Source organism: Pinus tabuliformis, chromosome 1_2 (genome assembly GCF_031772625.1).
Source record: "Pinus tabuliformis cultivar Carrire ecotype Pingquan chromosome 1_2, CPIR1, whole genome shotgun sequence".
Classification (NCBI taxonomy): Eukaryota; Viridiplantae; Streptophyta; class Pinopsida; order Pinales; family Pinaceae; genus Pinus; species Pinus tabuliformis.
In genome coordinates, this window is record NC_142298.1 from 355,206,042 (window position 1) to 355,231,905 (window position 25,864).

Here is a 25,864-nt window from a genome sequence, read left to right on the forward strand (position 1 = left end):
TTGGCCCAGTCGATAGGAGATTTATTGCTTTAATTGTGTCATATTTATTTCTTCTTATTCTGATAATTGTTTATTATTGTTAGTTTGTGAAATTAGCATTATTCCGATTGCTGTGAATATTGATGATTATGATTTTCTTTTGTTGTTCAAACTAGATTCTAGATCTTGTCGTGTTTTACATCTGCGTGTTAATCTTTACTGAATTGATCAAGTTCATTTAAGTATTCGATTGTTGTTCATTCTAAAGTAGTGTTACCAATGATCTCAAGCTTATAGTTGATTCATTTCCATGAGGTGCTTCCATAGTTACTTGTTGTTCAATTGTTGTAGCTTTCCTTCATGCTAAACGAATTAGTGTCAATACCAGTTAGATTGCTGAGAGTGATTCCTTTTACTTGCATTCTGATTCAATTCTTTGCATAATAGATTAAAGTAGATTTGAAAATGCTTTAAAGATTTCTTTCAGAATTGTTTTGGATTGAACTTTGAGAATTAGATATTAATCATTGCAATGATTCTAAATCATTTCATTATGAATTAGCCTCTGAATTCACTTGCATAGACAATGCTGAACACTCTTGAAATAAACAGACTTATCCTGGGTTGATGATTAATGTAGGTATTAAGATTGCTTTTAACAGTCATCTTAGTGCACCAACAGTGGTATCATTGATTGATCACCCTAGGTCATGCTACCACTATTACTTCCTACAAGGATTTCACACCGAGGCTCATAGAGCGATTTGATAGGAAGGACCCAGAACTACACTTTAAGAATTGGCGCAACTGAGCCAGACAGGCTGTAATGATCCTAAACAGGAATGTAAGTGATACATAAAGCATGCAAACAATCCAGCAATCAAAAAAAAGAAATATACATTAAGCACCCAAGGAAACACTGGAAATAGAAAATTGCACAACCATTTTATTACTTCTTCAGGAGCAAATACAATAGTAAAATAGAATGGTGCACTTGGGCTTGTCTCAATGGACAAGCATGACAAAACCCAGGTGAGAAAGTGTTGCACTGAAGGCTGCTACAACTACTGCACGAAATTGAACTGTGCTGCCCCAGAAAACTACTCTGTCTGTTGAGTTCGAAGGGTTCGAATCACTGTTTCTCGTGCTCAAAAAATTATGAGATTTCAACTCCTTGCTCCTCGGCCTAAACCCAGAAAAACCCACGAAGGAATTGGCCAAATATTGACCTCAAAATTTTGGCCCAAATTCCCCTTAGCTCCTCTAGTTGCTGGCTGAGTTGCGACCCCTATTTGACCCCTTAGATCTGCCCAAAAAATTCTATAAAATTAGCAATGTGATCCTTGCCCAAAACCCAAAAAACCCAGAAAGGGTTTCCCTTGGTTCCAAACTTCAATTTCGACCCTTCACAGCGTGGCCCTCTTCCAATTTTGAATTTTGTTGTTTTGACTGATCTTGTCCCTCTCTTCTCTCCAAACTCCAGCAATCCTCCTCAAATAGCCCTCCAAGTGATCTCCTACTTCTCTCGGCCAGCTCCAACTCTACAATTCCTTCCTCCAACTCCCAAGTGAGCTTAGTGATGGCTCTCTCCGCAGGCCCAGGTAACTATAAATCGGACTATTGGGATGTTGGCCCCAAACTCGCAAGAAAGGTTGGCCCTTTATTGCTCTCCCAATCCTCTAACTCTCCCAACAAATGTTTGGTCACTGATAGCTCCAAACTCCCCCTGCGTATTCTCCAGCTAGCCAGAAATACGCACTCCCTGTTGTGGCTGAATGGTAGTGTTGTAACACACTCCTGGAACTCCTGAAATACTTATGGAACTGCCTCTCTAGGGCAGGCACAGATGGTCCCCCGAAGTAGAGGTTGAATCTCCCGCTTGAGAGATTAGTGGCTAAACAGCTAGTTGACACAGCTAAACAGCAAAGCGAACAGCGAAGTAATTTTGATTGCAAGGTGTAAGAATGAATCCAGAATAAGAGTTGCTCCCTCCTTATAACTCCTTGGGCCTCCCTAGCCTCATGTGGTCCCCTCCATCCACCTATTTGACTCTCTCCAAGTTATTCGAATGGGCCAATTCGAACTCCCATGTGGCTGGCCCCCACATTCCATTAGCAACCAAATAAAGTCGAATAGCCTCCTAACTCCCCAAGTCGAAAATGATGGGTTCTCTTCCTTAGCCAAAATCGTGCAAAATTGTGTAGCAACACCCTGTTACGAATGTGTTTGAGAAGGGACAAGACAATACTCCCCTCCCTAATGTTGCTTGCCCTCAAGCAACCTCAAAGCTGGGTGCTCCAAAATGTGCTAACCCTCCTAGGTGACACTCTCATCCGACAAGCTCCTCCAATGCACCAAAAAAAAGTCGCTTGTCCTCAAGCAATGCCTATGCAAGCAACCTCTCTAACTATTGCTCCCCACTGTCACTACAAAATGTGCCAGGGTCCCACATGTCCCATTAGATCGTGCCTGACCTCTGCACTATCCTGATATGGAAGAATCCTTCAATACCAAGATCCCATGCAATCGTGTCCAAAATGAACCTCCCCTCACTCCACTCACTATCCTGCCAGGTGAAAGTACCAAAAGTCCCCTGCTCCATCAGTGACTCGCTAAAGCCCAATGGAAGATCTTTATGATCTCGCCCTACAGTAGTCAACGCATACCTAAAGGTTATTGAGCTATGAAGAGATGTGATGCCTAGTTCCCTGCTAGTCCCAGAGTGGTGCCACCATGCTGACGTTGCGCTACTCTGACTAAGTCATACTCCCCATCGTGCGCAGTTAGTATCCTCCTCTCCTGGAACTCGAGCTGGAACACTGAAAGAGGCGAGACACATCATGCCTGGGCATATCCATGGCACCCAGGCCAACCCATCCAAATCTAACTTTGAACCTGCGCAGCAACAGAGAATATTTGCCTCTCAATATGATGAAACCCTCTGTGAACCCCCACATGTCATCCCAAGAGCGAACTATATCACTCTCTACCACGACTCCGCTCAACTGATGGAATCCATCTGGCCCTCGTCTCTAGTTCCTGCATGTGATCATTATATAGGCTCATATATCGCGGGTTAACCTAAGGCATGCTACTCTACCATGTTCCTGCCACTGTGTAGTACCGATCATCGTTGGAAGCCATGTGTGCCAAAGAGTTACCCCCTGTGTGCCATAGTCGACTCAGGGTATGTGCATTTGAGCTAGTCACTTCGACTTAGAGCACGCTGGTTGTTTAGCTAGTCTGCAGCACTGTTTAGTGCATTGAGTGTCTTCGTTCAGAGATCTCACCCTTAGCCCCGGAGGACTTTGAGTGCCTACTCAGGCAAGGTATTTCCATCAGCATTTTGGCAGTAGTTTCATCAGCATTTCTGGCAGGAGGATTGAGCATCTTGAAGGACTGCGCAGCACTGAGAGGGATGATGCAGTTCTTCCTGTTAGGAGTTCTGGCTTGAGGGTTTGCAGTAGGATTTGTGCTGGGAGATTGAGCAAGGGATCAGCCCTTGCATATTGGAGGGTTTTGGCAGAGGTTTCAGACAGATTTCTGGAGGGTTTCATTCAGTGGCAGCGCAGAGCCTTGAGAGACTGCATAGAACCCCAAGGGGGGTGATTTTCGGGGGTCAGCCATTCCAGGAAAGCTTTCTGGGTTTTCTGGGTTTCATGAGTAGAGTCCAATTCCAGAGTTTCAGCATTTTCCGAGGGGAACAGCCCCAAATCCTCACTTGATTCCAGCAGCACAGCAGTTCTCCAGCAGCTTCCACGCAGTTCTGAGAGGGGCCATTTCATTGCTATTCTGAGTATATTTCTTCACTTGCCTGGTGCAAGTCGAGGTGCTATCTTCCTGATCACCTCTTGTACTCTGTCTATTACTCAGTATAATAAAATGGCTTAGCATTTCTTGCTGCATTTCTTGAGTATTTGTTTATGTTTCATATATACATTGTTGTTTCCTGCACTATCGTTATTTCATCTCTATGAGTTTTCCGGTTATTATACCACTTGTACGTTTTTCTGGTTGTGTTTGTTGGTGTTTGAGAAATATTCCTGGAAAGGGATATTACAGTCTGTTGACGTCGAAGGGTTGGAATCACTCTTCCCATGCTCAGAAAATTATGAGATTTCAACTCCTTCTCCTTGGCATAAACCCAGAAAAACCCACGAAGGAATTGGCCAAATGTTGACCTCAGAATTTTGGCCCAAATTCCCCTTAGCTCCTCTAGTTGCTCGCTGAGTTGGAACCCCTGTTTGACCCCTTAGATTTGCCCAGAAAATTCTATAAAATTAGGAGTGTGATCCTTGCCCAAAACCCAAAAAGGGTTTCCCTTGGTTCCAACCTTCAATTTCGACCTTTCACAGCATGGCCCTCTTCCAATTTCGAATTTTGTTGTTGTGACTGATCCTGTCAATCTCTGCTCTCCCAACTCCAACAATCCTCCTCAAATGGCCCTCCAAGTGATCTCCTACTTCTCCCAGCCAGCTCCAACTCTACAATTCCTTCCTCCAACTCCCACGTGAGCCTAGTGATGGCTCTCTGCGCAGGCCCAGGTAACTGTAAATCAAACTACTGGGATGCTACTTCAAACTCGCAAGAAAGATTGGCCCTTTGCTACTCTCCCAATCCTCTAACTCTCCTGGCAAATGCTTGATCACTGATAGCTCCAAACTCCCCCTGCGTATTCTCTAGCTAGCCAGAAATACGCACTCCCTGTTGTGGTTGAATGGTAGTGTTGTAACACACTCCCGGAACTCCTGAAATACTTATGGAACTGCCTCTCTAGGGCGAGCATGGATGATCCCCTGAATTAGAGGTTGAATCTCCCGCTTGAGAGATTTGTGGCTAAACAGCGGTTGACTCAGCTAAACAACAGAGCGAAGAGTCAAGTAATATTGATTGCAAGGTGTAAGAATGAATCCAAAATGAGAGTTTCTCCCTCCTTATAACTCCTTGGGCCTCCCTAACCTCATGTGGGCCCCTCCATCCACCTATTCGACTTTCCCTCCAAGATTCAAATGGGCCAATTCGAACTCCCATGTGGCTGGCCCCCACATTCCACTAGCAACCAAATAAAGTCGAATTGCCTCCTAAGTCCCTAAGTCGAAAATGATGGGATTTCTTCCTTAGCCAAAATTGTGCAAAATTGTGTAGCAACACCCAGTTACAAATGTGTTTGAGGAGGGACATGACACAGGCAACGCATAGTCATATATTGCATATTTTCAAAGGTTAGCAGTGATGGTGAGTGACATTTTAGAGGAGAGACTAGTTATTTTGTTCATTGAGGGGCTGATAGACCCACTGCATGGGTGGGTGAGAGCCTATAAGCCTACGACTTTACATGATGCGATCACCCAAACTAGGGACACCTTGGATGCTGTCCCTACGACTAGAGTACCTCCTAGACCTACCTTTCCTAGAGGGGTAAGGACACCAAACCTCCTCAAAAGGAGTGGACAGGATGTGGGCAAATGGATGATGAGACCAGGAGAGGCCTCCGAAGGAGGAAGCTTTGCTTCACTTGTTAGGAGCTGTGGGCCCTAGGCGATAGATGCACAAAGGGCAAGACCTATTACATTGAGATGTTTTTAGACAACGAGCCAGAGGAGGAGGTTGAGCATGAGAGCATCATAGAGGAGGAGGAGCCCCAAGATGCAGGAGGGGAGTAGCGCTACTTGGGTGCCAAGGAAGGCATCATCGCGTCACTTACAAGGATTTCGAGGCACTTGACATTACAGATCATAGGCATTCTTCAAGGGCAGCGAGTGACTGTTTTAGTGGACAGTGGGGCTAGTAGAATGGAAGAGGTTATGCACACAGCCTTTTGAGGGCTTCTCAGTATTGGTATCAGGGGTCGAACTACTCAGTGCACCAAGCTAATCCCCAAGATGACGTTGACAATGGGGAGCTACTCGATCACCGACGATTTCTTTGTGGTGTTGGGCATTTAGTGGTTGTTCTCTCTTGCGCAATTACATAGCCCCAGAGATGGAGTTTATGGGGCCTAATGGGAAGAAGGTAGTGTTGAGGAACATGCATTCCTACCCACCTTAGATAGTGTCAGCTACTAAGATGGAGGCAGATTTGCTACATGGGGATATAGCATGGACAGAGGAGCTCGGGATTTTGGAGATAGGGACTCATGCATGATAGCCTCATCCAGATATTCTAACAATTTTGCAAAGACATCAGGTAGTATTTGGAGAGATTCCTCCAAGTCGTCCTCCATACTGAGGGTTCGAGCACACAATTGAGTTGGAAGAGGGAGTTCAGGCAGTCATCACCACCCCCTACAAACATCCTAAGGCCTACCAAGATGAGATACAGAGGGCCATTTAAGAGTGGTTGGCCTTGGGCCATATCAAGTCGAGTTCTAGTCCTTTCGCCTTTTGTTGTGTTGATGAAGAAGAATGATGGGACTCTACATATGTGCATCGATTACAGGGCCCTCAACAAGAAGACCTTGAAGAACAGATACCCCATCCCATGCATAGATGAGTTGATGGATGAGTTGAGAGGAGCCAAGTACTTCTCTAAGATCGATTTGCACTCAAGGTACCACCAGATTCAAATGAAGGAGCAATACATCCCAAAGATCGTTTTACAGTGTAACTATGGGCATTTTGAGTTCTTGGTTATGCCCTTTGGGCTAACCAATGCACCATCTACTTTCTAGTCTTGCATGAACCATGTGTTCCACAAACAGCTGCACAGATATGTGTTGGTGTTCTTCGATGATATATTGTTATACAATTGGACTTGGGAGGAGCATTTACAGCACTTGGAGGAGGTGTTGCGAGTTGTACGTGAAGATGGCCAAGTGCATGTTTGACCTAAGATGTTATACTTGGGCCACATGACTGGGGAGGATGGAGTGCAAGTTCGTGAGGAGAAAGTCTATGTCATTTTGGAGTAGCCTACTCCTAGGAGTGTGACAGAGCTGAGAGGATTTCCGGGTATATGCACATATTACCAGTGGTTCATCAAAAGGTTTTAACAGTTAGTAGCACCTTGTTACCCACCATTTGGTGGGTGATATCCCTAAGAGAAAAAAATTTCCCAAGATGGTCCTCAACCAGTAGCTAGTAGCCCCTTGCAGCCACCAAGTAGCTCATTGTGCCATTTCTCTGCAAGGTGAGCCAGCCATGTGGTCCCCCAACCATCTGCCATGATCATATGTTTGAAGGTGTGCCTCCTGAACCTAAAGGTTTGCCTTGTCATTTGGTAATTGACTATTGTAGTTTGCTTATCATGGACACTTTTGGGCATGGATTAATGGGGGGATTCGGCAAAAAGAATGGACTAGGTCTGTGCTCGTCCCCTAGACCCCTTTTGGATATTAACCTTGGATTCTAGTCCTGTGGGATCTCTTTTACTAACCATTTGGCTTTAGGGATGGTATTTCACGGGAAACCCCGATTTTGGTTGTGTGGTCTCGCTCCCTCATCCGCATATATTACCCCATTTCCACTCATTATTACCCCATTCATCATTTCTCCCACCTGGGTCCACATTCCTCGACTGGATCCACATAGGGTTAGCACTCCCCTTCCCCTTGCCCACACCTTGGGTCAAGCCTAGAATGATGCCCCAAAGGTTGATGTAACTAAAAAGAAAAGTAAAAGCATAATTGGCCACAATCAACAAGAAAAATGTACGACAAAATGCAAAAGATGGTCAGAACAAGCACATTTAGCACGTGGGCAAAAGCCAATACATGAGCTCTACTCCATCATCATAGCCATCACCCTGGTTCCTACAGGTTCTATGAGCCTCCTTCATCATATAGGAACCCATGATTGTCCCAACCCCTGGTGAGCAATGAACCGCCCTACCTTAAAAGGGGGTATCCGCTGCTATATCTCACACATCATGCTCTTACCCCTTGAGCCCCGAGTAGTTAATCAAAGAAAAATCATAAAAAGGCAAAAAGGCATATAAAGAAGGGTGGAAAAATCAAGGTCAGGGCACCTCATGTACCACGATTGCTCCATCTTGGGTTTGGTCTCCCTATATGGGGTCCTTACCGTCCAGAGGGCTACATTGGCACATATGGGGTGTGTGTTGAGAGTCATGGGCCTCCACAGCAGTAGACAACACTCCATGGATCTCCGCGGATGTTCAAAGATTTCTCGAGATTCACTTATTGGACAAGGAAGATGCACTTGGTTCACCTTTGCCCAGCCATCCCCACAGACATACCATGCACTTGACAGCTGACCCAAGACTTGTAGGATGATGTGGCATCACCTACACCATCATCAGAGCCCTTACAGGTGATCTGCAGGCATCTTCGACTCATTTGGAGACCCATGAGGTTATTATTGTGCCCCCACACCCACTGGGAGCACCACAAGGTTTTTTTTTTTAGAACAAGCGGCCAACCCCTTGTCCATCACTTTTAAGGGTTTTATTCTTCATTATGGCACCTATGGATGTCATAAAGCCTCTTGGAGAGCCCTACGACATGTATTATTTATCATTTGACCTCTAAAGAGGCCAATTATTTCATTTGTGAGCTAGTTTGGTGGGTTTGTCACCAAAAGTTAAGTTGTTAGCACATTATTTTATTTTTGGGGCTTATGTAGGCCTAGGAGACTAATTTGACTCCTCATTAGTATATAAATACAAGTGAAATGAGCTTATTTGCTCATCATCACTTTGGATTGGATCTCTTTTCTCTCTTGAGAATTTCGCGCTTTTTCCTAGAGAATGACTTGGAGCTTTATGGATGAATTTTGATGTTTGGATGTGGTTTATCTTATCTTAGAGCTTCTGTATTGCCAAATTGTGGATGGTTGGATATGTTTTATTACATGTAAGTACATGCTTTTAATGCTATTATTATTTTACTTTGTCATTTACATTGGATTGGGAATTTCATTATTTTTATGGCTAATTGTTACATGCATTCACTGCTTAAATTGTCGAATTTTGTCTCTATATAGCATCTCCCAATGTATGGGCCATGTAACTTTGAATCAAATTTCCTACGGATAATTTTATTAACGAATTCATCATGATAATCCATCACCTTTTGCAAGTCGAAGTATAAAGTTGTAAGGTTGCTTCCCTTTGCCCTAGAAGATGAGTGAAGTAGTCTTGAGGCCTCCTTGATCAAGAAACAAGGTCCTCATTCATATTTATCCTAGACTCCGTTCTCCCAAGACTAAGGCACCGATCTACCAAGAGGTGGTCTCTCAAAAATCAACTTTTTTTCACCTTCTTCTAGGTCTAGCCAAGTTGGGTCACCTAGAGCATCACTTTCCTGACAAAGTAGCCTTCCAAAAAGTTTGATATCCTAGCCTCTCCTGCGTTGTTGTGTCCTCAAGGCCTCCTCCAATTTTGAAGCTATTCTGACAGTGGAGTTGTGAGATAACCCAAGCCCTAGCTCTGAGATCAAACTTTTCCCTAGCATCCCCAAGGCTAGTGCCTCATAGGATCAATTTGACACCTGTAAGTGAAAATTCTTGCTTTGATCCTTTCCCCCTCCTTGTCTGGTTAAGAACATCATTGGTTTCCAAACTCTTCCCCTTTAACCTAGGCTGGGTCCACTTGGTCCCGTGTAGTCCCGCACCTTTGAAACATCAAATCTTCAAGAATCATTTGGGAAGTCAATTTCAATAAGGATTTTAGGGTTGGGAAACTCCTTCACAAGGTATATTCCTCTAAACCTAAACCCTAAAGTCATCACCTCCTAGAAATTTTTGTACCTTGCTTGATAAGCAAGAAATCTCTATTCTTGAAACCCCTTCTAGAAAAAGGATTATAAGGATCACTTCATATCCATTGGTTGATTCATCCTTCACAAGTGACCACCTATATACCGCATCTCCTCCCACCAGTGAGTCTGTAAAGAGTATGGAATCTTAGTTGAGGTGACAGTGGGCTAAGCCTCCATCATTGCCCTATGATCTAGCAGTTGCCCTTTAGGACTCCTCTTATACGCCTGCTAGTTTGAGCAGTAACATTTTGGCATCGTTGCCGAGGACACAAAACATGTGTTTTGTTCCCTATACGACATATTGACATACCATTATTGGCGACTCCATTGGAAGAACAAAGCCCTAGTTCTTCACTAAGCTTCAAACTTAATGCTTGTATGGTGAAGTAAGCATTTATCAAGGCACTTTAATTCACCCTGGCGACCCCATTATAATCCTAATATGCAAAGTCATAGAAAATGGAGATTTCTCTTGGTCCTATATTTACAAAACTCAATAACCAAGAGATTCAAGAACTACAAAAGAAAGCGATGGAATATGAAGATTCTTATCAAAATATATTGGAAGGTAGGGATATGGAATTCATGCTCAGGTTTTATAGGTCGCAAGCACAACTTGACATGGTAAGGTGTGTTTATGAAAAACATCCTAGTCATCTCCCTGACCTTGCTCACATAACCTGTGTTGTGAATATTATGGATAACCTGATCAATAACAATGAGAAAGGGAATACCTCCGCTGAGGATGACAAAGAGTTGGATCCTATGAGCCTCCAAATCACACAAGAAAGAATGGATGAATACAATAGGTTGTGCAAGGGGTGAGTAAGAGAATGTAATTCTAATGAAATCTTCTCCTATTTATATGATGAAGAGGTGAAGCTTCATAAGATGAAATGTGAATATAAAATGAACGCCACTAACGCTCTCCTCCTAGAAGCATATTACCAAAATCATGTAAAAATACCTTAGCCATTGTTCTTCAAGAAAAGAGAAAGAAGAGAGGCCTTGCTTGTCAACCAACCAAGATACAGATGACCCTCAGGAATCAGGATCTCGGTGATGAGCAGGAAGCTGACTACTCGTTGGGCCCACAAGATGGGCAGGATGATTGTGAGAGCATATGTGTTAAGCAGAATGAGGCTATGGAAAGTAAGGTCAAGACTGACCTTACCTTTCTCAAGGGTATCACTCTTTATGACTCTCCTTTTCAGAACCTTGAGGAAGGTGATCCCATGAGCTCCTTGGAAGATGACATTAGAGATTATTTCGGCATTGAAAAGGAGAAATGGGAGATTATTGGGCCTCAATTTGATTGTGCTCTGATTTTTTATACAGACAAAGCAAATGAGGTTTTCCCTTTATCCTGGGTGTTGACCTCGTCGCCTACACCTACCTACAAGTCAGTGAGAAAAGCCTTCAACCCCACAAGGTGTGGTTGGTGGCAGGGAACTAAGAGAAGGGGTTGTCACACTAAATCCCCTCTCTCTCCGTTTAAGTTATCTCCTAGGTTAACTATGGGGGGTGGTCCCTAATATGGAAAACTAAGATAAAAGAAATGTGAGGTTCTAGGAGAGATATTAAAGTGAAAGTGGATTACTTTTAAGAATTATGAGCAAAACATAATATGAGCAATAACAATCATTAACATAATAAAACCATAAAACCAATGCCTTAAGATAAATTGCTCAATAAAAATGAAAGATGCATTTGCTCAAAACAAAAGTAGAATGCTTCCAACAATGAAAGCAGAGCAATCTTGAAATGGAGACAAAGAAGTTAGCACGATTATCGATACAAGATATAAAATGTTATTAAAATATAATCAATGCCTAAATCAAAGCATATAGAGATATCTTGCAAAAGGAAAAGCAATTAGTGTTCTACTTGCAAAAGGAAAATGAAACAATGCTTGCCAACATAAAATATTCAATAATGACAAGTAAAATGGACAATTGCAAGTGAAATCATAAGATGTATTAGCATGAAATGCACCTATACTAGATTTGAATGCAATTAGTCTTAGTTATTTTTAATTTAAAATGCCTAATCTAAATGAGAAGTCCTCCTCTTGAGCTCTTACCAAAGGGTAAAAATTGGGGTGACTGTAAGAAAGAGGGGGCGAGAGCACGGAGGTGTCATTAACAATACCCGTCCCCTGAGTCTTACGAGCCAACATGTGCTTTCGTTCCTACAAGGGGACAAGCCACCTTCATAATTGCAAGGTCCCAATGCTTTTACGGTTTTACCTTGCTTAGTACCAGATGGAAGAACTTTCCAAGAAAGTTTTTTTCCCTATACTTTCTATCAACCAAGCTTATGCTTGGAGGTTAATTGAGTTAAAATGCAAACTATGCTAGAATTTGTAAATGATATGCAAGTAAGCTTTCCCAAGGAGATTTGCAATGCTTCAAAATAATGGAAATGAGATAATGTTCAAAGTAAATTGCAAATGTAACTTCAATTGGAAAAAGGAAATTAGCTTGTAAGTGAATTAAAGTGATGCAAGTAAGTTTGCTTTGCAAAAAAGGAAATTGCCTCAAGTAGATGGAAATGCTCACAATGATGTAACTTGAAAAATTTCTCTCAAAGTTGTACAAGACATGTAAACATAAGCTTCATAAATAAATGGAACTGCAAATTGCTCCAAGTAAATGTCACAAACCATAAACTTATAGGAATTGAAAATGAGATGAAGCTAAAAAGTGAATGCTTGCTTCTAAAGCATGATTTGAAAGTAAATGAGCAAAACCACAAATGAGCCTATAGTGAGGCAAATTGTAAAGAGAGCAAATGTCAGACAACTAAATTAAACTTGCTACACAAATTGAGATATTTGCATGTAAGAAATGAGTTGCTTTAAAGCAAGATATCGACTTATACTTCAAAGCAAAAGGAATGAAAGGCAAAGCACCAAATGAAACCTGTAGCAAAGTTTAACTTAGAAATTGAAATGTGATGGTGAGGTTGTGTTAATTTTAGAGCATGCAAAATTATCTAAAAAGGAAAGTTAGAAAAGATGAGATGCCAAAATTAATCCATCCACACAAAGCCCCCTTCTAAATAAGGAGAAAGGATGTCTTAGGTAAACCCAAGCTCTCACAAGAAAAAAAATGATCTTTTATTAAGATATTACAATGGTGTAAAAGTCTCTTAAAGGGTTGCCCAAAAGATGAAGGAGATTTGTCCAAGATGAAAGCTAGAAATAGCTAGAATATCCTTCCAAACTATAGCAACCTCAAAAGGCAATGAAGTCCTTCTAAAATCAGAAAATTACAACCTCCCAAAAGCCCATCTTCTAGATTTCTTTGTAGCTCCTTCTAGTGTCCACGGCCTCCTTAGAATAGATCTTGGGTGCTTGAGAGGTCCTACAAGAAAGATAAAGTTTCCAATGGTCTTTCCTCAAGGCACTTGTTGTTAAAACTCCTATCAAAACTCCAACTATGGGCTGCAAAACCAAGACAAAATTAGTGTATAATGCATATAAAATGAACAGTATGATACAAAATAATGTACAAAACCAAATCAAGTGATGGGAATGAAGTTTGAACCCCATCACTTGTCGAACTTGGAAAATGCTCTTAAATAGCTAAATAAATCAATGAAACCACAATTTTTTAAAAGAAATTTAAATTTAGAAGTATTTGCTTGTACACAAGCTATGTCCAAGAAAATCTCTGCAAGAAACCACTTTATAAGATAAAACTATGGAAATTCAAATAACTAATGAGAGTTTTTTGGAGAATGTGTCAAGAGTGGGTTGGTCATGGTGACCACAGGAGTGGCACCTGATGATTATATGAAGACACCATGCCCAAGGATGATCCGAGGACACTTGTACCATCAAATATCATCACTCAATATAGTTTTTTAACTCTACTTCTATCTTCTCATCATCTTTCTTGTACCCAGATTCCACACGCTACAGGGAATTGTAATAAGTGATACTAGTAATTATGAGTTTTGAGTCTGTAACAAGCCTAAGATGTTGGGACTCAATCAGCAAACGAGTACACCTTGGATTCATTTTTTATCTGGTTAATTATCCATTCTTTTTCAGAGACGGATAATTTTCTGGGTTTTTTCACTCACATTTTACCCCAAAGACGGGGTGACGGTTGGAAAGTTGAGCTCCTGACACATCTTAGTGTCTAGAGTCGATGTATATTACCATACTAGATCACACAAAAAATTTCATGGGATTTGGTTAGGTCTAGGTAGTCATTTTTTATTTTTTTATATTTCCCGCAAGTCAAAAATTGCAAATAAAATTGTATTTAGATTGTAATAAGTGTAGTCTAGAAAAGTTGTATGGGGTATGAGTAATCAAAACTACATCTCTCACCCTCAAATTTCTACTATGACACACTTTGAGGGGTTAAAAATGTGTTTTGAACCTTCAAAACCCACTTTTCCTAAGTTTAGTCGGAAATCTGGCAATTAATTAAGCCATAAATTAAATAGATGGAGAAAAATAAGTATCCACACATGCTAAATGTTGTGGAAATAAGGTGGAAAATTATAGGGGAGTTAAAGTGAAGTCTCAAGGTGACTTGGACTCTTAAAATCAAGCAAATGACATGCTCAAATAAATTCGAATGTTTTGCATTAAAGGAGAAAGCTGCTTACTTGGAAATTCGAACTTGTGAAGTTAATGCACATTTGGGAAGATTTGGGAGAGAATATTTGGTGGAGATTTTGTGGGAAATTGGTCCTCACATGGGTTATCACACATATACACTTGTCATTCTATCATAAAATTCGAATTTGGCACATAAGGGAAGAAAAAAATGATGTCCATTTGCCATAATTCGAATTTTACACTTGACATTGGAGCTCCATTCAACAAATTTGAATCTCTCTTTTGGATTGTCACCTCATACCACTTGTTTAATCATTTCTGCAATGGGATTGGCTCCAATGCCATTTGCCATTGTCATTCTTCATTGGGATTTGCTCCCAACTCTCTATATAATAGAGCCATGGGCTCTCATATTATATCATGTAATAAACTATTGGGCTTGAGGAAACTATGTCATTTTGTACTTGCATACTTTCTTAATATAATCAAAACTTTGGGGTTATCTGGCTGATGTTCTCTTGGCGTTATGAGGTGATGTCCTTTCATACTACTTCTCTTGTGTTAATTTCTTTCACATGTTGAATTAATATTAATTTATGCTTGCCATCTTGCTTGGATTGATGTGTGCAAGCCATCTTGCACATATCATTGATTTAGAGAAGTATTCTAGAGATAAGTTTGCCAATTCATTTTAGGAGGAATGTTTGTTTTATCTTATTCATTATATTGCTCTCATCTTGTGCAAACTAATACGTGTTCAAGTGTGTAGAAAAGATCTTTTGTATTGTGTGTAGGAATCCATCTCGAAGTGAGAGAAATCTCAATTAAATCAACTCACTCCTAGAGTCACAGTGATCCAAGACTCAACCATTCTTTCACTCCAAGTTTTCCATCCAACGAAGAGCAAAAGGGAGTTTTCTTAGTCTATAGCTTATTGATCATCCATTTAAAATTCAAAATACTTCTTTGGTTCTAATTCTTTAAAAGTTATGTCCTATTCAAGAGTCATTTCTAAAGCTAGGCAAGTATAGGGGTTCACTCTCATTACTTGAGCTAATACTCTGTAAATTAAATTCTAAGTTTAGTTTTAGTTTCTTTTTCCTAATTTCACACTGACAATTGGTATTTTTTTTGTGCTTTGCAACCCATAGGCTTGAGCATTGGGCAGCAAGGAGTTTGAGGAGAAGCTTCAGAAAACTACTCACTCTTGTGTATGTAGGACCTCCTCACGTTGTCCAAAAACTGATTTCTAGGGAGGCCATAAGCACTTGGGATAGAGTTGCAAACTCATCAAGGTCGTGGGCCTTTTGAGTCTTGTGAATCTCTTTTGGAGAGTTTTTCCATCTTCAAGTTTGTTGTTGTTATATTTTTGGGGAGAGAGTATAGCTTTGTTAGAGTCCTATCTTTGTAAAGATCTTTCTCGTATTGTGAGCTACCTTCTTAGAGGCATTTTTACCTGCTTTAAGCACTAATAAAAGATTAAAAAAATGTTGGAGGGAGCTTGGGATTTTTCCCATGGCATCCCCCTTCCTCATTTAGAGGGATTCTTGTGGGTGGCCTAATCTTGCTTTTAGTTTTTTTCTTAGCTTTTTAGCTTTTAAATTTCATATTGTGCATGCTTAAAATCAATACATTTCACTCCACATGCAAAATTTTACTAATCTTGTATTTAAATTCCCACATACATACGCTCTCAAGTTTTGCAAACTATTTCTCTTTGAAACATTAGTTTAATTTGGAGAATTAACACAATTTGCACTTCATCTAGGCATTTTGGTATAGGAAGGCCCCAAGCCTCATTAAAAATTACCTCCAACTTAAGTTGGTTGAATAGACTTTTAGGGACCCTCTACTGCTATTGACTCTTCATTGTGAGATCCAAACATTTGGGCGAGGATGAGGTCTGAGGACTAGAGTTCAATTATAACTTTGTCTTAGCACTTATTAATAAAATAAACCAAGAACTCATTCCATCATATTTGCTTTGTTTGCAAAGTTCTTAAATTTCTTGCTATCTTGATAGTTTAAAGTCTGACATGCCAATCTTATTTCAAGAGGCACTTTGGATGCAAACATTGTAATTCCTTTTAATTTGGCAACAATTTAATTTTTCTTCTAATTGGAAATTGACTCATCTTATGGTTTAATTATTGTCATAAATGGTTGATTTCACTTTCAAGTACTATTATTTTGGGTTGCAAACTTAATTGCATGTTGTCATTTTGGTTTAACATTTGAGTTATTTTTGTATCCTTTTGAGCAAGATAGTTTCCATGCTTTGATTTTTAGACTTATTCATCTTGAAAGCATTTATAATATCTTGTGCTAATAATTTATTGTTTCACTTTTCAGGATTATTTTGGCTTTCCATTTGAAAGCATTTCACTTCATTCTAAGCAAATACAATTTCATTTCTTAAAGAGCAATACTTTGAAAGCACTAGTTGTTTATGTATTTCATGCTTATGTTATGTATTTATGGTTATTGTTCATATCAGTTTTTCTTATAAATCTTAAAGAAATAATCTATTTAACTCTAACAATTCTCCTAGAAACTCACATCTTTTTCACTTAACTTTTCATTAGGGACTGCCCCCCTTAGCTAACCTAGGAGATAGCTCAAATGGAGAGAGTTGGGATTAGTTTGACAGCCCCTTCTCTTAGTTAATTGCCACCAACCACACCTTGTGGGGTTGAAGGCTTTTCTCACTGACTTGTAGGTCGGTGTAAGCGGATAGGGTCAACAGGTCTCTCCAAAGACTTCCCCCTACGCTGATATCTTAATCCCAACGAGATTTTCCTCTACAAAACTTCAATCAAACATTAGTCTCATATAAATTTAACAAATAAGCAATAGTAAGAAAACTCTAAAAATTTATTGAAAAATAACTACAGATTTCCACACCTAGAGCATATTCCTAAAGCAATTGTCAATGCAAGATAGTTTTACATTCACGGATCTATAATAGCATATGGAAATAAAATAAATCAAAGCATGAGCAAAGAAAATTAAACCAATAGTGAGCCAATCATCATACTCCAAAAAAAGAACTCATGAATGTTGATTTGGGGTAGCATCGGATGTGCTCTAGCCATGAAAATTGGTGGAGAGGCTAAAGCACATGAGATATCCAAAGCCCATAAATGGTTTGGACAGATTGTACCCAGTTTGGGAGATATTAAAATAATTAATATTTTTAATGGGGTTCCTAAGTCTAAAATTAGGAAAAATAAAATATTAATAGGTATTAATATAAAACTGGGTTAGAACAGTCCAAAAGTCATGGATCAAGCCAAATCTAATCTTAGCCGTTGATTAGAGATTTAATCTCTGCCGTTGATGGACCAACAGAAAAAGTATAAAAGGAGGCTTGAGGGTCAGTTGGAGAACACACCAGAGTGATCAGTCATTCATTTTGCTAAAGCGGGGTTTCTAAGCAAAGTTGAATCTGTGATCAGCAGCGAGGGATAGTGAATACAAGGCAGAGAGGCAAAGACAATACCGAGAGACCAGTGCAAAAGCAGAGAGAGCGAGAGCAGCAGCCAGTCCAAGCTACACAGAGCCCAGCAAAGACAACGCAGAGGCCAGAGGGACTGCATCATCCATGCAGAGGTTGTTGGAGTGACGCAGAGGGTCCCAGAGGCTACGCAGTGCCTCAGAAGGCTAACATAGAGTGCCCTGGGGTTGACGCAGGTCAACATGAGGCTGACGTAGAGGCCAGAAGGGCCAGCGCTGAGCTTCAGTTGCGCCGGAGAGGGTTTCGGGGGACAGGTTTTCTGAATACATGTTTCCTTGTATTTTTCTTTATCGGGTGAGCCGGTTAGGCACCCAGTTGTACTCAGATAGACTGCATAATAATATAACCCTCTAAATAGCTGCACCGATTTTCCCGCATTGGGTTTTTCCGGGGACAATTGTCCAAAAATGACGATATCACTTATGTGCTTGTTTTCTTTCAATTGTAGATCTATAGATGGTTGAGACTATATTGTGTTTATTTCGATATTTATATGGTTAAATAACTTGTTTCGCAATTAACAAGTAGGAGAAATAAATCAGAGAATACAGATAAAATTTCTAATGAGTAATACTTAGAAATTTCAACATGGTATTAGAGCGTGGTTGCAGATCACAAGAGAACTAAAGGCATCAACTGAGCAGAGCATTTGCAGCAAAATCAGTTTTCCTGAGTGACAGTAGTTGATCCTTGCAGAAGCGACAAAGGAAGGGTTGACGCAAAGGGACTACGTCATCGGTCTGGGCCAGAGAGAGGTCAACACAAACACTAAGGAGCGCAGAGAGAGGCTCATGTAGAGCCACGCAGAGGCCAGGAGCGCTGACGCAATTGGCTGAGGGAGTTGTTTTGTCGGTGTCGGGATTGCGAAGAGCCAAAAGGCTCAATCCATCAGTTGTTGGGGCAAAGGAAGTTGTGGACAGTTGCGAGAGCGAAGCTGATGGGGTATTGTGGTTAGAATAGTACTTAACAGGGCAAGACCAACGTAGAGGGAGTCGTTGCCAATGCCGATTTCTAGCCAAGGAATCTGGATCAGTGTTGCAATTGCATGGAAGATCGGAGAGGAGCAAGTTGACACTTGGCAGAAAGATTTCCAGTAGGGAAATCGGGACTCGAAGGAGTCGAACCGAAAACTTCCAGACGGGAAGTAGAGAGACTCAGCAGGAGTCGAACTGAGAACTTCCAAACGAGAAGTAAAGAGACTCAGCATGAGTCAAACCAAGAGCTTCCAGGTGGTAAGTGGAGAGACTCAGGGGAGTTAACAGAGGAGCAGCGAGATGGTCGTGAATGGGCTGAGAGATCGGGACAGGCTGGACGGAGCGTCCAACTTCGTGGTCTAGAAGGCCAGGATCTTGTCCATTCTAGACAGACATTGTATCAAGGGCTTCGCCTTGAGAGTGATGGTTATCCCAATTGACCCGATAACTAATGAAAGGGACGAGGAGGCAATGGCTAAGTCAAAGTGTATCATCCTTGATGGGGTCAAGGATCATGTGGTCCCACATATTTCCGAGAAGGAAATGGCAAAGGAGATGTGGGACACCTTGAAGACATTGTACTAACATACTTCCACGCAGAGGAAGATGCTCCTGGAAAATCAACTAAGGTCATACCAGATGCAGAAGGGAGAGTAGATAGATATCTTCCTCAGTCGGTTGAAGAAGATCTATGACCAGCTAACTCCCATAGGGGCCACGCCGAATCAGGAGTTGATGGTAAGGACCGCACTTAATGCAGTGTTTGAGGATTGGGAGACATTTGTCCAGAGCATACTGGGCAGGACGAGTCTTCTAGATTGGGAAGAATTGTGGGCGGCTCTTAAGCCAGAGAAAATCAGACGGTTAACCAAGATGGGAAGTAGTGGCAAAGGAGTCCAAATCAAGAAGGAAAAGCAAGAGGATGCAGCTCTGGCATTTGTGGGAAAGCAGGAGAAGAGGAAAAAGAAGGACCTCTCCAAGGTCAAGTGCTTCCATTGTGGGGAACTGGGCCACTATGCGAACCAGTGTCTGAGGAAGAAGAGTAAGGGAGAGGCTTCTGACTCTAAGGCAGCGCCAGCGAAGGCGGAGAAAGAAGTCAAGGATGACGATTGTGCCATGAGTGCTCATGTGCCACTTGAGAAGAAGTGGGGAGACATCGAGCTGTAGTCAGGAAGACTACAGGCGATGAGGGGCAGGATCCTTGAGGTACCCAACATCTTGGATTATACCTTGCTACGAGAACCCCGAAGAGGAGTAACAAGACTGGCAGATGTCAGTAGAGATGGATGCGAATGAAGTGGCGGAGAGTGCTACAGTGCAGGAGTCCCCAGGCAGCGCGAGGCCAGAAGGCTGCAATAGTGTGAGAGGCACGAGTGTTGCAACAATGCAGGATGGCATAGAGAGGTGTGCAACAGTGCGAGATGTAGGGATTTGTTGCAGCAGCGCAAAGGTCAGTAGAGGGAGCACTTGTTAGCAGTAGAGAGAGCTTCAGCATCGGGAGTGTTTCTAGGCTGACAGGGATGTCAGAAGTTGGGTACATCAATTACTTACTTCTCAGTAACTGAGTTGCAGTGCAGTAGCAGTATGGAGTAGCACGATGCAGCATGATGAGAGGGGGTTGCAGTGCAAATGTAGTGTTGGGAGGATGCACCAGCAGCAGCACGGAGGCAGAGGGAGTCGCTGTTAAAATTTGGGTACCAGAGGACAAGTGGTTCCCTAAGGCTTTGATCTTTGGCCTAGGGAAAAGTGTCCAAATTTATTTTTTACTTTTCTCCTAAAGTGACTTTATAAGTGGTAAAGTCAATTTAATTTAAGAGTGACTTTATAAGTGGTAAAGTTACATTCTAATTTAAAAGTGACTTTATAAGTGGTAAAGTTACATTCTAATTTAAAAGTAACTTTATAAGTGGTAAAGTTACATTCTACTTTAAAGGTGACTTTATTAAAGTGAATAAAGAATTAGAAAGTGAAAAAGTGACTATGGAAATAAAAGGCTAAGTAGGTCTTTATTTAAGTGGGTGAGTTAAAAAATAGAAAGTGAGAATTAAATGCACATTTATTCTCATCCCTAGATCTAAATGAATCTCAATCATTAGATCATAGGGTAACCCAAAAGGTCATTTAGAGAATAAAAGGAGAAGAGAGGAGAAAAAGATCAATTCATTCTTTCATGAGCATTTGAGAGAAAGAGAAGAGACAGCAATGAGAGAACTTCTAAGTAGTGAGGAAGTGAAGGAGAGCAGCAAGAACACATTTGAGCAAATTTGGGCAGCAGCGTTTATTGGCACGCATCCCAAGAAAGAACCGTACAGCAAGAGAAAGGCACAGAAATCGAGGAAGAAGGATAGCAAGTTCTAGGCACATTTTTTGAGGCTGGCCATCCAGCATTTAATGTTGTTTTATTGCTATAAAAAATTTCTGTTTTGGTTGTTTGCTAATTGGCACAATTTTCGAGGTGGAGTTCAAGCACGGAAATCGAGATAAGTTGTAACTTGTGGTTGCGAGAATTATTACTGTGTATTTCAGTTTCTCTGTAAAAGCATTTTCCGTAATAAAGAAGAGCTCTCAAACTGGTTTTCCCCGAGAGTTGTAGGGGGTTTTTCCAGGGTCACATTGACCAAAAATCATTGTGTTATTTTCTGTGTGTGGCTGTCATAATTTTGCTATCTTTTATTTCTGCAATTTCAACAGTTGTGAAATCTCTAAATTTCTGTTTTCAGAAAATTATTGTAATTTCCAGATTTTAGAAATTTTATCATGCTTGGATTTAAAACTAAATGCATGGAGTGATAAGGAAAACTGATAACCGGAGTGGGGGTTGAAATTTCTTCATGGTATCAGAGCTTGGTTGGCTGAAAAGTGCAGTTTGGAACGGCAAAGTGAAAATTACAGCAAGTTGATTTTTACACAAAAAACAAAAACCTTTACCACAGATTTGAAAATTTCAATTTGGTAGGACAGTGAAATATGTCTTTGGGTTTGAGAGTTGAAGACAAGTTGGATGGGCAAAACAACTACAGTGCATGGAAGGAGAGAATCCAGGGCATCTTTGAGGAAGCAGAAGTCTAGGGCATTATGGTAAATACCACATAGAACCCAGTAGTAGTACCTGCTGACCCTATACAGTTAGCAGAGTTTAACAAAAAGATTGATTCTGGAAGGAATCAAAGACCATGTCATTCCTCATGTGAGAAGAAAGACTTATGCACATGAGATGTGGACAGCCTTGACCAGTCATTACCAGAGCTCAAATGAAAACAGAAAAATGGTCCTAAAGGAGATACTGAAGGCCATTAAAATGGCTAAGATTGACAGTGCTACAGCGTACCTCACAAAGATCACTCCAGTGAGAGATGAGTTGGCAGTCGTAGGTGAGATCATTGCATCCACTAAGTTGGTGAGAATTGCTTTGAATGGTCTTCCCAAGACTTGGGAGAATTTTGTGGATGGCATTGTTGCACGGGAAAACCTTCCCGATTGGGAGAGGTTGTGGGATGATTGCATTCAGAATGAGATCAGAAAAAACCATTTTAGGGTAGCCAAATAGGTGGAGGATGACAATGTGCCATTGTTAGCAAGAGGCAAGAAGGGCAGAGCAAAGAAGCAAGCTTCCAACAGTGGAGGCAAAAGCAAAGGTAAAGGCAAGCAGCAAAACAAACAGAAGGACTATTCCAAAGTCAAATGTTGGAATTGTCAAAAATTGGGGCACTATGCTGTTGTGTGTCCGAAGAAGAAGAGCAAGAAAGGGAAAGACAAACCCATGGCAGCTTCTGCAAAGATAGAGAGCTTCTCAGAGAGATTTTATTGGGAGTTTGGGTTCATAGCTTATGAGGCCACTAGTGCAGGATCACCTTCCATACAGGTTCAGAGGGAGTGTGCATTCCCCGCTACTAGCAGAGCATCTTCTACTCAGAGCTTTCAGAGTACTTCTCAAAGCTTTCAGAGGGTGATACTGATATGGAGGTAGTACTTGGTGATGACAGCGTTGTTAGAGTAGTCGATGTGGGGACATTGACATTTGATAGGGGACCCAAACCTGTTGAAAGTGTCAGATGTTCTATATGTGCCTAGAATGAAGAAGAACCCGATATCCGTCTCAGCACTTGAGGATAGAGGGTATGATGTGTTGTTCAAAAGAGGGCAAGTGCTTATATATCCTAGGGGAGCTCCAGCTTCTTTAGCTAGAGAGATTGGTGTGCACCATGCCAAGGTGTACAAGTTTTCATTCCAGACCCTGATGGCATTGAGTACCAGCACCCGGGACAGGAACTACAACAGATCTAGCAGTTCAGAGTTGTGTGAGATTTGGCACCGCAGGATGGGGCACATGTATCATGGGGCCTTGAGTACATTACGGGAGATCACCACTGGTGTGCCAGATTTTAGTTCTGATCACTTTGATGTATGCAAAGGATGTGCTATGGGGAAGTTTTCCAGATCCCCTTTTCCCAGCAGTGACAGCAGAGCGACCGGGATTCTTGACTTGATACATAGTGATGTGAGTGGTCGGATGTCTCATGTATCATTGAGTGGCTATGAATACTATGTTTTATTCATTGATGACCACTCCAGGAAGACCTGGATTTATTTCTTGAAGACAAAGTGAGGTCTTCAAGCGATTTCAAGAGTTCAAAGCTCTTGCGGAGACCTAAACAGGTAGGAAGATCAAGGTCCTCAGGTCAGACAATGGAGGGGACTATACCCTTGGTGAGTTTGTTGATTTTTGTGCTAAGGCAGGGATTAGGAGGGAGTTCACAGTTACTTACTACCCCCAGCAGAATGGGGTTGCAGAGAGGAAGAACAGATCCATTGCAGGGGTTGCCAAAGCCATGCTTCATGATCAGGGGTTACCTTTATTTTGTGGGAAGAGGCCTGAAACACTGTTGTGTACTTGCAGAATAGGAGTCCACATCGTGCCTTGGGGAATGTGACTCCGAAGGAGGCTTTTTCTGGGAAGAAGCCTGATGTTGGGCACTTTCGTATCTTTGGGTGCCTTACATATTCCTATGTGGGACCAAGCTAGAGCCCACTGCAGACAAGGGCATCTTTGTGGGTTATAGCGAGACCTCAAAAGCTTATCGGATTTATATTCCTGCGTAGAGGAAAGTGGTTGTCAGGCGGGATGTGAGGTTTGAGGAGGAGAGAGATTTTAGGAGGTCACGGGAGTTAGAGTATCCAGAGTCAACAGACCCTCAGAAGCAGCTGAGTCAATCACAGGGATCAAGAGGTACGTCGATTACAATGTCAAGTCCATCAGTGAGCAGTGGCTCTCAGAGACAGGTGGGTGGTTCTTTGGGCAGCATGCAGGGCAGTCCGCAAAGCAGTTCACAGGGTAGTCCATTAATGGACAGTTCGCACGGTACTTCATCATCTACAGGCACAGGTTCAGGCATGAGGTCAGTTGACGAGCCTTCAGGAGTTTCGGCTTCTGATGATGATGAGGATTCTTTCACTCCGGTGGGAGAAGTATGCTCAGGGAAGAGGAAGCCCAAGTGGCTTCAAGATACCTTGCGCGAGGCCACATCAGTTGCTGGGCCAAAGAGATAGGTTAGAGAGGGTAAACCACTTAAGCGGTTTTGTAGTTACATGGCATTGGTAACAAGCATTGTTGACTCCGAGCCTTCTAGTTATGAGGAGGCAGCTAACCAGCAGGTCTGGAGAGAGGCCATGATGGAGGAGTATTCTTCTATTATGAAGAACGATGTTTGGGAGGTAGTGCCGAGGCCCGAAGGTAAATCAGTTGTTACTTCCAAATGGCTCTACAAGATAAAGCATGCTGTAGATGGCAGCATCGAGATGTTCAAGGCTCGATTTGTGGCGAAAGGATTCTCACAGGTAGAGGGAGTTGACTATGAGCAAACCTGCGCTCCCGTAGCTTGGTATACATCTATTCGCTCCATTATATCGATTGCAGCAGAGATAGGTTGGAAGATCCACTAGATGGATGTGAAGACCGCATTTGTCAATGGCTTCATTCAGGAGGAGGTTTATATTGAGCATTCGCAGGGCTTTGAGGTGCATGGGAAGGAATCCCATGTATGCAAATTGAAAAAGGCACTCTGTGGCCTGAAGCAAGCTCCTAGAGCTTGGTACTCGAGGATTGATACATACTTGCAACAGTTGGGTTTCAGAAAGAGTGAGGCTGATCCAAACCTATACTTCATTGTGATGGGTGAGGAGCCTCTCATGCTGGTGTTGTATGTTGATGACTTGATCATCACTAGTGCAGAGAGAATCATTGAGCGCTGCAAGATAGATCTTGCTTCAGAGTTTGAGATGAAGGATATCAGCTTGATGCATTATTTTCTAAGATTGGAGGTGTGGCAGGAGGAGGGGCATTTCTTCCTAGGACAAGGGAAGTACATTGTGGATATTCTTAGCAGATTTCACATGGAAGACTGCAAACCCATGTCTACACCTATGATCACTAACTGGAAGAAGCTTCATGCTTCTGATTCCAAGTTGGTGGATCCTACTCTATACAGACAGTTGATTGGTTGTTTGATGTATTTGGTCAACACTTGACCCGATATATGTTTTGCAGTTAACACTATGAGTCAGTTCATGTGTGAGCCCAGGAGAGTGCACTGGGTAGCTGCAAAACACATTCTTCTGTACTTGCAAGGGACTATGGATTTTGGTCTAGATTATAGACAAGGTGATGGAGTGAGACTAGCAGGGTACACGGATTCAGATTGGGCACGTTGTGCTTCAAATAGGAAGAGTACTTCTGGGTGTTGTTTTGGGTTGGGTTCGACAGTTGTGTCGTGGACCAACCGGAAACAACAGTCAGTTGCATTGAGCTCAGCTGAGGCAGAGTATATGGCTGCTAATTTGGCTAGTTGCGAGGCCATATGGCTTCGCAAGTTGTTTTTTGGTCTATTTGGTCAGGCATTGAGACCTTCGGTAATTTACTGTGATAATCAAAGTTGCATAAAACTCAGGGAGAATCTAGTTTTTCATGACAGGTCAAAGCATATTGAGATCAAGTATCACTTCATTAGAAAATATGTCCAAAAGGGGGCTTTCAAGCTTGAGTACATTTCTACAAATGAGCAGGTAGCGGACATTTTCACCAAAGTGTTACCACGGGG

General features: G+C 41.8%; 1 protein-coding gene across 2 annotated transcripts in view; it reads right to left on the reverse strand.

Annotated features, from left to right (window-relative positions):
• LOC149205836 (Thioredoxin family protein) overlaps nucleotides 1-25,864 on the reverse strand; it is a 395,762-nt gene that overhangs the window by 253,249 nt on the left and 116,649 nt on the right. The gene's annotated exons all lie outside the window — the stretch shown is intronic.